Genomic DNA, 16,427 nt, shown 5'->3' with positions numbered 1-16,427 from the left:
GCGCGTGTGTGTTTTGAGGAGCTCCATCTTCTAGGAGTGTAGCATTTCGCAAATCAATAAGGAAACGATAGAATTTGCCGAAATAGTAAGTAGTGTGCAGCGAACTATTGTAAAATCGCCACCAGCAGCGGAACACACTGGTAGCACTGGAGTGGGGATATGCCTGGCTACCAGAGTGGTGAGCTGTGAGATAGCCGCTCCCGAAAAGAAAGCTTGTTCTTTCTTCCGATGCGTCGGTAGAGCACCAGCTCTAAGGGAAGGACTGCGGTTCTTCCTTATAGCGACTCTGTTAGGGTTTCCGATTGTATATGCGCGTTACCAAGTCAGGTAAATGCCCGTTAGGTTTTATATAGACGACAGCGTATTATACTAGAGTTCGCATTATGTCTCTACTATATACGTTCATTCATTTTCTCTCTACACGCGTTCGCCAGAGGCGAAAACACGCGTGACTTATTCATTAAGAATCAGATTTAAATGTCAATGAATGAGTGCTATATTTTGTTTTGTGTATCTCTGTCCTTTTTCAATATGAGCGAGGCTCATTAAGATAAATTCCTTATTTCAATTTAACAAAATAAATTATGAGCTGTTGTATCTTGCTAGGGAATTTTGTGCGTATTTCTTTCAAGTAAATTCAAGTAGGGAAAAGGTGATTCTGCTCAAACAGAATCACCTATTGCGTCAGGGGCATGACGATGAAAAATTATGATTCCTAATATCTCATTAGAGATTGGGTTTCAAACTCAGATTCACAATATTAAATTCTCAACGTGATTCAATATATTTTCCCACCTGTAACTTGAAGGGGGGTATACGATTTTTCTACGGAAAGAATAACGCTTTTATATGTATATAGTAAAGATTAGCTTCATAGTACTACTGTCACCGGATGCTCAGGTTACTAGTAAAAAGAATAAAATATAAAAAATTATTTTAATTTTAAGGGGCCTCATGATATTAGTATATTATTTAAAATTATAAAATACATATAATGAGAAAGTTTGTAAATGGAAAAAAGTGTTAATAATTTAAAGAAAATAAAAAAAACAGATTCGGGCTGATAGCAGCCAACTACGGTAACATTACATGACCTTCGCATCACTCTGATTGCCGTTTCAGTGCCGTTCAATCAGCAGGGTAACAACCCCCTTCTATCAGGTGTCGAAAAAATAAGACCAAAAATTTGGTAATATGAGTGCCGTATTCAATCCACTACTTCAAAATCGTAATAGTAAATGTTTAGTTTTGAAATTTAGCTGCCTTAAAACCCTGATTGTACTAAGTTTTATACAAATACGTAAAAATTTTGCAATTCTGTCCAGCATATTGGATCCACCATTCTGAATTTGTAATTTCTTATCTCAAATGTGAAATTTACGAGCCCAAGAACCATTGTATACCAAGTATTAGACACATGGACGTAAAATGGAATTTTTGCCAGTTTTGATGTTCCCTGGCCCAATGTACGTCATCTGGCAAGATGTATGCACGCCGAGGGCCAAGAAATAATATGAATTACATGGGGCAATACTTTATTTTGTACTTCCATGCAATTTATCGCATTAAATTATAACAATTGAAAAGATAGACGCATTGAATATAAGGTATAAATTTTATAAATTGATTTGTTAAGCAACATTTTAAAACGGAAATTCTTTTTTTTGTTGTTGTAAGATGTATGTGTAAGCCAAATGATTACATTTGACTGTTCGTGATATCATGGTGATTAAGTAGTGATTTCAAAATGATTGTTGATTTCATATGTTTTTAGAATGTATTCAAGTTGTTTCAAATAATCGCAAGGGATTGTGAATTATTTCAAGGGATTGTTATTGATTAAAAGTGATTTTACGATGATTTTTAATGATAGCAAGGTGACTGAAAAGTGATTAAAATAACGTTTGTACGCTGATTGCAAGAGTTATGTACTCATCGGCAACATGTTAGTGACTAAAAGTCCATATAACCTCCACATGTATTTTCTTCGCGCCAATAAACTTCCTTCCAATAAGTAAGGATGTCCCTCCCGATTTGATTTGACCATTTGAAACGATGTTCTCGTGTTTGGCTGGGGCCTTTGCCTGGCCGACACTTTGATTCATTTCTATTACGACTTTTTATTGAGCCATAGCCTCCATCCGAGAGAGACCTATTGAGGGTGGCACTGTGCGATATTGATGGCCTAACCGCATAATTCTTTGCATTGAGGAGTTAGCTTAATGCAACTCGGCGCAACCGAAACTTGTACGTCACCCACTTCTTTTCTTTCTGTCCACTCTGACCGGTTTCTTGCTGCGGATAACCTTACGCGGCATACTGCCTGGTAAGGTCACAAGCGCTGGAGGTGACAACAGTCATCTTAAAATACTTTCTTAGAGCTACCATCGGCTATACCACAGGTTTTCAGTCGCTCGTTTCCTGATAATCTCGAAAAGTGCGTAAATAAGTTAACGGCAAGTTGTTGATGTATGATGCCCGCCAGATCATTATGTCTGTGCGTATATTCTTTCTGACTCATTATGCGACATTCAGAAATAATGTGCTCATCAGATTGGTTGGTATCTCCACATAATCGGCACCGTTCAAACACGTATTGATGTGAAACGTGTTTCCAAACATTCCTAGTGCTGCTAACCCTGTCCTGAATTGAAATGACGAGTACTTCCGTTTCTGGAAACAGGACGCCCCTTTTCAGTGAAATATTGGATCGAACAGTTTAGGGAGTTCGCCGTGGACGGCTTCTTGTCTGCATTGCGTTGCTAATTCCTCTATGGTTTCTGCTCTGATAATAAGGGCCTCCTCTGAGGACAAATTTAAAAGGGATTGAAGAAAAAAATTCAAGGGCGTGTAGTCAATATCCACTTTTCAAATGATATTGTAAAATGCAACATCTCGCTTACCTTTTTAATGGTCTAGCACCTGTACACGTTGTGACTTACTGAGTCTCTTGACATAGCGTGGTAGAACTACCCTTTTAATCGCCGAATTACTGTGCTGCGTTCGATGCTTTGTCATTTCCCTTCAAATATATACCTGTAGTAATTTATATTGATCTAGTTATTCTTAATTGTCCATGGCCAAAATACTTGATACTTGTATCCCACGCTGTTAAAAATAATATTAAATTTAATATAACCATGTGTATTAAAATTTATATATCAAGTATATTAAATCGTCATTAAAGGCGACTATATTAAATTTCATATACATTCGTTTTAATCACTTACAAGAAAAATGAGATAATTCCATTTTTCATAAATCTAAAATAAGTTTAGCAGTAATTTTAGATTGTAAAAAATAAAACATTCTACCTTCTTCCTGTTAATCAGAAATAAAATTGGATTTCAAGTCAAAAAGTTGAACTAAGTAAATAAATAACTGACCTAACCTACAACTAATTGCCTTCGCCTTAAATTTTGACCGTTTAGAGGGAAATTAGGAAAAAGTTTCACTCGTACATTGGACTTTCATACTAAATAACAGTACAGTCAACGAATTCTAGATTATTAATTTAATTGAGAATATTTGACAAGATTTAAATAAATTAAAGCACGTTGAGTTTTCACGCACATTGCTAAGCTGATCTTTGCAATAAATTAAATACATATGTATATTAAATTCACTACACCAATGTATGTTACATTTCAGTAGCGGCAATGCACATTTGCTTCACATCCATGTATATTAAACCTCGTACAGATTTTCCTAACAGTGCAGACCATCATCGCACGACATAAAAGTCGATGATACATCGGAAACTTTTGTCAATTTTCAAGCCTGAAAGCAAATAGGTGAGTGGTACGTAAGGAAATACTTGCGTCTAGTAAATGTAAGCCATGAGCAAGTTCCTTTGATGTTTAAGAATTTGACCTAAAACTGCGTTACTAAACACGTTCGTAGGTGTACGGATTAAAGAGACCACCTATAAGGAGCCAGCAAACGCACTGAAGTGCCCCATCTGTAGGCATTCAACATTTATGCTAGAAAGCCTGTTTATAGTGATTCAACAATTATATCGGAGTGCCCATGTATAGGGATTCGTCTTTATCACAAACGTTAGTTCCGATGCAAGCGACACATACAAAAAAGAAACTTTGAAAATTAAAAAGATAAAATTGTGATTATCGTGATCACCTGCCTTCTATTTGGTATGGCCATAGAAGGCCATAGATTCTAGCCTCTATCATTGTTCACACCCAGAAAAGTCCGCACGATGTAACATGTGTCGAGTAACATTGTATTTGATTTTCTCATTAGGATCTCCACAAAGGCAGCATCTAGCCATCCTTGCCGCTATACTGAGGATGAGTTCTTGGTAATTTTGCGTCTTAAATACCCTGTTCTAAATGGAAATGACAGACCTTTCCGCCCTCAGAAAGAGTTTTTCCCACTCCTATTTTCACTAAAGTATACAGGTCAGGTCTACAGAGTAGTCGTAGTGCAAGATATTCGATCTGTTTTGAAAATTTTTGCACAATTGTGTAAGTTATATGTCACACAATTAACGAACGTCCATGACTAATCTGCTCCCAAGCTTGCGTGGTAGATTTATTCTTTCTACAGCTGTCCTTTCATGTTGCATTCGGAGAAATTTTGTTGAACCTCTTGAGTTTAGTCATGTGTCAAGAGACCAGCCCAGCGGAGAAAGTTAGGAGAGAAATGACCTGAATGTAAATTGCCTTTGTGATGTTCTTCACACTAAGGACGGACGCCCGGACCAGACTAATGCGATCCGGAAAATCAGTTTCATGCACCTTTTGATTTAAATACCAGAGCGGACCCCTTGCCTACAATATGCCAAGTTTCCTGGGCGATTTTGCATCAATGACTCATTACTTGGTACTTGCAACCAGGGGAGCCTCAACAGTGACCTTTTTTTCTTCTTCACAATATTTGTAGACAAAGTCTGAAATGATGGGCGTGAACCACATATAGAAGGTCCCAGTTTCGCTGTCATTCTACTTGTCTCACTTTGAAGTCTAAACATCCATGGATTGTCTGTTATTCTTCTTAGGGCGTAGTTGTTAGCAGCCTGTAATCTGAGTTTTGTGCTCCACATCTTGGCATACCCAAAGTCAGCTTAATATGCGATAGTTAGCAACTGCAGAAAGCTCATATTCCGCGGTACGTACAGAGGCAGTATCTAGGTGTTTAAGCTGCAAACTAACTGGAGATGGTTTTCGTTGACCCTAAATTTCGGCATGCCGTTTTGCACACATCGTCCTTGATCTACAAGCTCTAGGATGGCTTCAGTGCAGCACACCATGTCACTTAGATCTTTAATGAGCTTAGCAGAAGCACGGGCAGAATGCATCAACTGCAACCCAAGCGACTGTTAACCATCAGACTGACGCCTCGCTACATCTCCTAGGCCCGGTTCTCGCTCATCTATAGCATCTTGTGTCACATGCATATGAATCTCCCATTCCACCACAGCTGCAGATTGCGTTATAGGTGATGCTAATTGTTGTCGGGCCTGTCTCGCAATGTTCACTCTGGGGGTGAAGATTAACGAAAAAGGCTATGTAGCTCGCCCATAACGGGTGCTTTCCTCGCCGTTATATGAAATTGAGATATGATCACGTATCTATTTGTTTTCGATGTCCACTTGATCCTTTTCGGGCCTTCGCGTCCTCTAGTCGCTGGCGGACTACCGTCTGCACCTCAGATCTTATCTGGTTAATAGTTCTTATACAGAGAAGGTTACCGTCTATTATTTCACGCCTTTGTCGTGTTATGTCATCTTCAGTTACTGTCACTATTTCAGGGAAATTCTCTAGAAATCTTTGGCGAAAGGCTATTCCGTCAAATGAAGTGGTGGTCGCTCCCATAATACTTCTTACGGACGTTCTGGCCGGACGTCAGCCATTTCGTATATCCCAGTGATATCCGCCTGTCGATCACGCAGCTTTCCACCGCCGATGTGGACTGCTCTCACACCCAGCCGTGGCAGTAAAGGGCTCCAACGATCCTCGGACAGCGACCAACAACTATTTATATTTTGAAAATTCTCCATCATGATTTATGGGCTTTTGCTGCTCTTCTTATCTCCTTTTCTCGTCGTTCTGTGACTTTCTATCATAGAAAACCCTGTTAGTAAGAATGCTAGCGCTAACGTAGCCATCAAAGTCATTAAAGCAAAGCTCATACCCTACGAAGATGTCAACGCGAAAACACCTTCAGCAGGGTTATTTTTGAATAGTCTGCACTGACTGGCTGTTGTGAATTGGACATTAGTTCACTGTTTTTAGGAATGTTTAAATTTTTGTTCTAATTTTCTATTTTTATTTTCGTTCTTCGTTACATTTATGATTCTTTGACTTGTCCTTATATTTTGATTTTCGTATTGAGTAATGTCTGAATTTATGTCTAAGCCGGTCTTATCGTTTTCGTGCGGTCCTTCTCTTACAAATAGTCTTGTTGCTCGGTTTCTCAATTTTATTTCCTCGCCTCATCAGTCCGCGTTCGCCAAGCAACAAGTTCTGTTGATTTTATACAGTTTTAATCTATTTATAATAAAGACCGCGCTTTTACGGCATTATTTTTATGAATTATAGTGCTGTGGTTCTAATTGACTTGACCTAAACAAGCATGTTTCCCTACCAGAATTGATCAGTCGTGACAATGTTTAGTCATTCTTTTAGTGTTCAAAACACTGTCCCAGCAGAAATCATCAGTCAGGGATGAATTTGCGTAATGAAATTAAGTGGTATGATAAGAGCAGTATGGCTAATTTGACATATTGGGGAAAGCCTGGTTTTTACCCTATCATCCACTGACTGGGTTGCAGTCAAGTGCTCGATAGGAGAACTCTAACGTGAAGTCCAAGCGCCCAACGATCTGAGCCGCCAAGGCTCTTATTATCTTTGTTCTTATAATTACATAATTAAGCCAAATATCACTCCCTCATTTCTAGCTGGGTATCAAGGAGTTTATATCAGAAAAGTAAAAAAGTCCTTTACAAACTCATTATGTAAAGCTTATAAACTACTTTTCGTCAAACTTTCCTTTCTTAACATACCTGTTTTGCTTCCTCCACGTCCATATATTTCTTCATGCAAGCTCTTGTGTTTCTACAGCTTTTTCTATCTTTAAGAATTAGGCCCTAATTCACACATTCCAACCATGCTTTTCTCAGTCTGCCCCTAGGCACGCTGCCATTTAGTTTACCTTGATATATATATTTTTTCAGTCGCGCTCCTTTAATTCTTTTAACATGTCCTAACTCCATCCAAATTTTTTTTACACTTATCAAAGATTGTCTCCTTTATATCGCATTCTATGAGGATTCTCTCAATACTAATTTAATCTATTAGCTTTCTAATACACACATTGCGCAATGATTGAATGACAAGTACGTTAACTTTACTCTTATGGTTATATATCGCAATTTTAGTTTTATTTCTTATATTTTTACTTCTCTCAATAGATCCTTACCTGATAATAAGCTTCTTACCCTCATTTATATGCCTGGCTTTCTCTCCAATAATCTTTTCGTCATTATTTAAAAAAATACCAAAATATAGGTATTTATTAACTTTTTCTATCCACTTTTTGCCCAAGGCAATGTTGCATACAATTTTCTCAATCTTTCTTTCAAACGCCATAATTTTTGCTTTATTCGCGTTAATTGTAAGGCCTATGTTCCTTATGGCAGTATTCAGTCTGCTTAACTTTCCCTCTTATAACAATCGTACCATCTGCAAACACTAATCGACGCACCTTTACGCTACCGAGATTCACACCTTCACTCGACGAGAAGGGCCACTTATAGACACTCATGCATGAATATAATAACACAGGGCAACAAGATGAAATTGAGGTGGAGCATCTTTCAGCCTGATTGACCTTTATGTTTTTGGTGTCGCTGATCACGAGCCCGGTATCCAGATGACCCCTTTACGTCTAGATCACGGTCAAATGAAGTTCAAACTCCGTTACTCGGACGATATAATTTTTATGACACCCCTGATTCTATTTGTGTGTGTCTATTCGTGTATGAGGGTACTGTGTGTAGACTCGTGTATCTGGGCTTTCTGTAGGTGCTGTGTGTGTATCTGAGTGCCTATCTATGGCTATGTGTATATGTATGTGCTGTATATGCCTGCAAGTAGATGTGTGTTAGTTACGTGGGCTCGTGTGTGTGTGTATTAGCATATATGGGTACAATCTGAGTTTTTTGTGGATCCGTGTAATGCTGTGTGCGCCTGTGTGTGCATCTGTGCTGATTCCGCTCATTTCTCGAGGGTTTTTGGCGCTATGGAAAAAATTGCGGATGTTGAAGCAATTCTAATTCAAAATTTGAGTTCAGATGTTATATAACGAGATTATTTAGGTTGGAAGAATGGATTCTATCAATGGAATCGCATAGTGGATTTTTACACACGATGCAAATTGAAAATTTATGTACGACCTGTTCTTTTGTTCATAAAAGATCTACGGAGGGATTTTATTTTGCGCACATTTGATGTGTCTCTTCTCAAAGACTAACAGTATTCTGACATCATGTTCACATCCCAAACACCTGGATATCTTCTCTCAAAGTCTTTCAAGGCTTGGTGAAATCTCTCCCCCTGCTCCTCACTGAAGTCTCTCAGATTTTCAGGGAAGTAATCAATGTGGTAATGGAGGAAGTGGATCTTTAAATTCATTAAACATCCTATCTTTCGGTAGTTTTTCAACAGTTTGTCGGCAATATTCTTGTAATCAGGGTCTTTATTTATTGTTTCCCAAGATTTTTTTTTTAATTTCTTTGAAACGACTCCAAGCTGCTCTCTCATTAGTTTTCATTATCATTTCGAATTCATCATCATTCATCAGTTCCTTTATTTAGGAGCCATCGAAAACACCTTGATTGATTTTCATTTCAGAAATATATAATATATAATTCAAATATATAATGAAATCATCGTTCTCCGATATCCTCATTGCTTTGATAAGCTGTTTAAATGAGCCGAGTTTGATATGTAATGATGGAAGGATGAATTTATGACTAGGAATGAGACTCTCTTGTAGTATGTTCATAGATCCTAGAGTCAATTCTTGCCTGATTAGCCAGTCAAACAAATATCTGTTTCTTCTTTTCCGTGATTCGCAGGGAGCAAGTGAAGCATAATATTTTTGGAGTGCAAAAATTGTCCATTCCAGTGGTATCTATATTGAGACATTTTTTGTAATGTGCTTTTAATGTATCTATAAATTGTCTCTCCTGATTCGTGATGACATATTTCCCACAAACAACGCAAAAGTTGTTCAATCGATGATAACATAGGGTTGTTGATGAACTTGTAGCATTAGACTCAAAAAGAACCAAGGTTTTCACCAAATTAGAGCTGCGGTCGCATGATGACGATGATTGCGGGCCCGCTTGCTGACCCTGATGAATCGCCGATACTAGGTTTCCGAGTCCCTGTATCGTACGGCTACTTTTTCGTGTGCCATGGTCTGAAATTTAAATTCGGTTGAATGTAAACACTCCAGCTTGAAATTAAACATTGATTCATTCAATTTCTCATTTTAGACTCTGAACCTATCATTTTACGACATCACATCTACCGGGATCGTGATCGGCGACCCCAAAAACATAAAGGTACAATGGTTCGAGACCCATTCATAGCTAACACATCAACTGAGAAATCAAAAGAAGGATTTGACCTCTAGATGACCTATTCGGACGTATTCGGACGTAAAATTTTCCGCTCTTTTAGAATCCAGGATCAAAAAATTGCATCAATCGAATAAAGGTGTTTCACCTTCATTTGACCTTGATCTAGACGTGATGTGGTCATATGGACACCGGGATCATGATCAGCGACCCCGAAAACATAGAGGTCAACTAGACTGAAAGATGCTTCACCTCAATTTCATCTTGTGGCCCTGTGTAATCATTATTATCTAACACCTTGCCTAATATCAAAGCCGTCACCTAGTGCATTATTCTGGGCTTCCCAAAGCTCACTTCTATCCAGCATATCAAACGTTCAGCGAATGCACACTTTTTGTTTGCCCTTTAACTATTTTATTGTTGTGAATTGTCCTAAGCCAAGTATTTGATTCGCACATGATCTTTCTAGCATAAATCTACATTGGGCTTCCCTGATCTCTTCTTCTGTTATACATATTACTTTATTCAATAAGAATTTTTGTGTATATATTCTGCTTGCGATACTTAGGATGCTAACACCTTTTTTAATTATTGTAGTTGATTTTATTTCCTATTCCCTTGTGCATATAAGCGTTTCAGCATAAATAGTATCTACAGCAGCAGCTTTGCCATGTTTTATGTTCTCAATTATATCCATAATTTTAGAGACACTATTTGTTTCAACCGTTTGCTGACCTGTAGCTTCACCTTCGAAGAATCCTTTAAAAGAGTCGCTTGAACCGGCTGCATCCTATTTCATTTCACCCTTTTTATTTCTAATGCGGACTAAAATTTAGGAAATTTAAATAAAATTTAAAATTCTTTTTTATGTTCGATACTCAATTTAATGTGAAGAATTCCTGAAAATAAACCCAAAAATCTAACAAATAAATTTGGAAACCCCCATAAAATTTTCCCATTGCAATCTAAAATAAAACTTTTCTTCTTTCTTTTTCTCTTCTCACTAAATAAGAAAAGAAAAAAATCGCTTTTCCTTTAGACATAAATAAAAACAGGGAATAAAAATAAAAAGGGAATCAACCTAATCCCCTCACCTTTTCTTTTTTATTTCTTTCGGTTTTTTCATTTTTAGTATTATTATATCACAATAAAAAAAACATTTGTAAATAATAATAACTAACGTTTCAGAACTCATACAGCACTCTTATGAAGGCAAAAAAAATACAATGTTTACCTGGCAGGAACAGCATCGCAACCACGATTAACTCTGTACTGCTACTGCCTTTCTCATCAATGAAATAATTTCTTATTCTCTTCAAAAGAATTTTTAATTTTTATCCCTTCTTCTGCTTGGATTTCATCCTTGATTTCTCAAGCTAGTAATTTCTCTATTCTGTTTTTGTCCCATTAATCATTTTCTAGTTTTCTACCAAGTATTGCCAGTCATTCTTTCTCCAATAGCAGCACTACTAACTTCAGTCGCAATCCTAACAATGATATTCTAGGGCATAGTCCATGTTCCCTCTATATCTTTATTGTTTACTAGTGTCCCTTAAGTTGCCCTATCCAAGCGTTCTATAAGGCAAAAAATAACTTAAATACTCGAGCAAAATATTTTGTTCGTGACACTTCAAAATAAAATGTGAAACTAGGACGAACGGAGATTGGCGAATGTTTCTTTTATGATATAAATATGTATGTGCCGGCGGTAATAATAGGTTGTCCGATTGGTTGATAAAATTTTCGGCGATTTGAGTAGGAAGAGCTGTAAGCTCAAGACGATAACCCGTCATTTCTACTTGAGAGACGCTAGTAAATAGTAATCTCACTTGTAACGTTTAAAGTTATTCCGTTTGTTTTTTGGTAAAATCCATTATTTGTCGGGTTTGTTTAGAGCTTTACCTCTGCATCTGAGCAGGTAAGCTATCATTTGTTAATACGTGGGAGTGTGAAAATCTTAGTTTTTGTGTCAATTGTAAAACCGTGATTCTTTGTGAAAATTACAACGTGGCAAATTTATACAACCAGAACTCCAATTTACTTATTTTCAATAAAATGAAATTTGATGGAATTAGCTAAAATCTGGATGTGAGGCCTCATCTAGCAATGCGCACATGATTCTATAATGAAATTGCAAATAATGAGGATTTTCTCGCCTCTGGGAAATTCCAAGCTTCGGAATTGTCGGTAACAGATTCGTTGTCTCGATAATAGCGACATTTTCGTCACCTGCCCTTTTTAAAAAGTCAACCAGCTATTGATTTTTCTAGCCTCGTTTGCATTGCACCTTCTTAATCTTTAAGTATCGATTATTATCTAAATTTAAAAGTAAATCTCGTAAGCCTAATGAATTTTTAGAGTACTCGGATCGTTTTTTTTCATATTAAAGGCATTCAGGAAGCCAATACATTAAAGATCGTTGTGGGTGCGCGTGCATGCCACGATAAAATATGATACGGAACGTTTCGAAATGATTTTACAGACTTTAAGACGCTTGGCTTGCAAGGCGATTTGACCCAAGTAATAGTAACCCCTAGGCCTATTTTCTCGAACAGGTAAAAGATGCGCGATTTTTCCAACCCACCATGGAAGCTTATAAGAAACACTATAGCATAATACAACAAATGCCAATTCGCATACGTGAAGCATAAGTGTTTATAATAATAGTATAAGTTAATAACAGTAAATAAAAGTTAATAATATAAGTTTATAATAATAACAATAAGTTTGGCTTCTCCGACATGAACAAATTTACTCAGGCTTTTGCTCAATTTGACGCGACTTCACAATGATGAAACAAATCAACTAAAGAAGTCAAATAATAATAACCGTCAGAATGCCCAAAATAATTATCACAATAAACCTTGTTAGATCCGAAATCGTGATCGAATTAGTAATAATACTCAATGTGATTATAACAATACTAAACAAAAAGTTCAACATTTTCAGATACAAGCAACAAATTGTCATACGTGTACATGTGGGTCTGGCAATTTTGAACCTAATCGAATAAATATTGCTCAATCAACTTCACATTATAATTCAGGTCAAAATTATCCGGAATATTCTGACAATCATGTTAACGAATTCCGATTCTCAAATTTGACGGTTCCCCCTCCGTCCCATGATTCTAGAAATGATCAGGCTCACGGATTTCAAGGGATCAATAATTTAAACTAACTATTGGCGCGATGTTAGCAGGTGAAACAACGCGCCAAAATCCATATGATCTCTTTGATGAATTGTCGAATAACCTATTTTCAGATCCTAGTAATAACACTTCAGATATTTATAAGAAAATCTCTGAATGTCCGAGATTAATAATTTCATTGTTTAACGTGCCAGTGCCTTCTTTAATCGATACTGGTAGTCAAATTACCTGCGTCTCAGAAAAATTTTATCAATATTTGATGTTACATGGTAAATTGGATGAGTTGCCAGTTTCTAATGTATTTTTACGCACTGCTATAGGCAGAAAAATAACTACAATTAAACGTCAAATTTTGACAAACTTAGAAATTGGTAAAAAGTCGTACTTAACATCTTTACTTATCGTACCTCAGTTAGCAAATCCGGTTTTAATAGGAAATGATTGGTTATTAGGTAATGGTGTTACAATAGATTATCTCAATCGCTTTATATTGATCGGGGGTGTGCCCGCTCCAAACTTATTGATATCATTTGATCGGGCCCCATCAGAAGGGGTTATGGCTTCTATAGAGGATGATATAATCTACGTCCAGATTATTAAAAATGAAACTTTTCACAATAATCCAGTATATTTTGAAAATTCAAATAATATAAATTCTCGGCCTACTAAGAGAGATAATTGTGGAAAACAAATTGTAAATATCGCACACCGCGAACAGCTGTGAATGATTATAATCTTTCGTCTCGTAGCAATAATAATTCTGTCACACAAAATGCTTTTATTGCCAATGATGATTCACGCTTATATGTACACAGCATTGATAATAACAATGAAAGCGAAGTCGATTATGACTTTTGCTTGTCGATTTTATTCGCTGATTTTAATTACGCTGATAAACATACACGTGTTTCGGAAGAGGTAACAATCAATGGAGATCAGTGTAGAGGTAATATCCCTGACTACTACTACAATCTCGGGAAACGTTGACACTTCTTCCAATATTCATATAAATAAAATCTCACCTTTAGAACTGGTTTCTAACAATTTGATATTTGAAAACGATTTTGATTTTGATGTAAATGAAGAAATGAAATTTATTTCTGAAATAATTATACCAAATTTAAACAAAGTTTTTTTTGGAGTCGAACACTGCGAGTTTTTTAGATGGGATCGGGGAAATTGCAACTTCGCACACAGAATTAAATGCTGCAGGGCGGAGAGCCTTTGTTAATTGTATGGCCAATTTTGAGAAACTATTTTCTCCTGAAACGCGCAGTGCGAGTGTTTACGAATATAAAATTAATGTAAAACCACACAAAATTGCCATTAGAAAAACTTATCCTATGCCATTTGCATATCACGTAATTGTAAATAAAGAGATTCAAGACATGTTGGAAAATGGAATAATTGAGCCTTCTGTAAGTCCATATTGTAACCCGTTAAGAATTACTAAGATTATAAAAAACATCACTGGAAAATAGTTGTTCCGTCGAAAATGACTTAAATTAATAAATGGGATTCATTCATAATTAGAACACCCCGGTGTTCACAAAACCACTATGTACATCAGTCAATTTTATTATTGGACAGATATGAACAAGGAAATAAAGAAATTTGTCTTGTCATGTGACTTGTGTCAAAAAGTCAAGTACTCTAATATAAAAATGGAGGGAAAATATTTGTTAGTCAAGTCATCAGGACCAGGAGATTTGGTTACGGTTGATTTCTTTGGTTCTTTACCAATTTCCATAGAAAGCGTTCAGTTCATATTTGTCGTTAAAGATGCATTCTCCAAATACGTTAAACTTTATGTCATTAAACGTGCCAATACTCGAACTTCACTAAAAAAGATTATAAATTCATATGTGCCGGAAATGGGGAAGCCAAAACGATTATTGGCTGATAATGGGACTCAATTTACGTCCCCGGTTTGGGCTAAGATATTAAGAGAATCCGGTATTGAACTAATCTTTTGTTTGATCAGGCACCCGCAAAGTAATCCAACGGAGCGGATCATGCGAGAATTGGGTCGATTATTTAGGACCATTTTTTCTGAATCATATACTCGTTGGGCTAAACATCTTCCGGACGCAGAATATTTTTTGAACAGAACATCACATTATAGTACAGGTTTTTGTCCTTTTGAACTTTATTTTGGGATTAAGCCACATGATAAAATTCGGAACTTGATAGATTTTCCTCCAGACTTTTATTTTACTCATGATGCCAAAATACTTCTTGCAAAGGAACATATTAATAAGAATTTTTATCGTAGAAGACGTTGTCAAGGAAATGAATCGACAGTATCTTTGAAAGAAAGGGGTTTAGTACTTATACGTGTTCCAAAGAAAGCAAAAAAACTCGACAGAGTGACAGAGAAATTTTTTCATGTGTATTTTGATCCGTATATGATTTTTAAAGCGTTCGGAAATAATTCCTATCAATTGTGCGATCCTTCCAATCCAAAAATATTGAAAGGGGTTCATAATCGTGTAAATATAAAGAAATATATTGAGAGATAATGAGAGCATTGATTTCGCGAAACCCGAAATTCCCTTATATTCATGATATGTTTAATGTAAATAGCATTGGACAATTGATGTGTTGATTGAATAAGCTTTGATCCTAGTCGACAATCCTTGATGAAACATTGTCTTATAAATGAATTTGGTACGTAACTAAGATATTGTATGAGGATAGGATACCATATTTTATTTTGTTATGGCGTGATTGTAACCTAATGGAAATATTATGTCCCAGTCAAAGGGGATATTGTAAGGAAAAAATAACTTAAATACTCGCGCAAATGTTTGGTTCGTGACACTTGGAAATAAAATGTGAAACTATAACGAACGGAGATTGGCGAATATTTCGTTAATGATACAAATATGTATGTGCCGGCGGCAATCATAGGTCGTCAGATTGGTTAATGAAACATTCGGCTATTTTAGTAGGAAGAGCTGTAAGCGCAAGACAAGAATCCGTATTTTCTACTTGAGAGACGCTAGTAAATAGTAATTTCACTTGTAACGTTTAAAGTTATTCCGTTTGTTTTGCTGTAAAATCCATTATTTGCCGCGTTTGTTTAGAGCTTCGCCTCTACATCTGAACAGGTAAGCTATCCTTAGTAAATACGTGGAAGTGTGAAAATGTTAGTTTTTGTGTCGATTGTAAAACCGTGATTCTTTGTAAAAATTACAACGTGGCAAATTTATACAACCAGAATACACACACACACACATATATATATATATATATATATATACACATATACATTCGGTTCGGTTTTAATTCCTCTAAAATAAAACCGAAGGGCCTATGACAAAGCCACCGAACGCGTCCTCGGGTTGCTCAATTGAACCTGTGTGGCAAAAGTGTATGAACAACGAGGCTCAAAGAAAGGCGTAGTCTGATGTCGGGAGAACCTGCTCATCGATAGATGTGTCTGCAAAGATGCAGCATTCTACCAGCGTGGCCTATCGATGGCCTGGATTGATTATCGGAAAGCTTTCGATTCGACATCCCATAGACTTATTATCTGTCTTTTGGAAATCTTAAAGGTTGATCCGCAAATACGAGGGTGGATTGATAAGTTTCCGGCCTGACCAAGAGATGGCGCCACTAGGCCTACCTTGAGGTGGCGTTCTATAGTACCATCCTTAGATAGCT

General features: G+C 36.6%; 1 protein-coding gene and 1 long non-coding RNA gene across 2 annotated transcripts in view; one reads left to right on the top strand and one right to left on the bottom strand.

Moving 5' to 3' along the window:
- LOC117172585 (protein amnionless-like) overlaps positions 1-16,427 on the top strand; it is a 442,636-nt gene that overhangs the window by 410,325 nt on the left and 15,884 nt on the right. The window lies entirely within an intron of this gene.
- LOC117172586 lies at positions 1,408-13,500 on the bottom strand. The gene is made up of 3 exons (XR_004467038.1): positions 13,166-13,500; positions 2,904-3,108; positions 1,408-2,804 (listed from the first exon to the last, which is right to left on the bottom strand). It is a non-coding gene; the product is annotated as an uncharacterized LOC117172586 (long non-coding RNA).

Source organism: Belonocnema kinseyi, chromosome 5 (genome assembly GCF_010883055.1).
Source record: "Belonocnema kinseyi isolate 2016_QV_RU_SX_M_011 chromosome 5, B_treatae_v1, whole genome shotgun sequence".
NCBI lineage: Eukaryota > Metazoa > Arthropoda > Insecta > Hymenoptera > Cynipidae > Belonocnema > Belonocnema kinseyi.
This window is presented reverse-complemented; position numbering and strand designations above follow the sequence as displayed.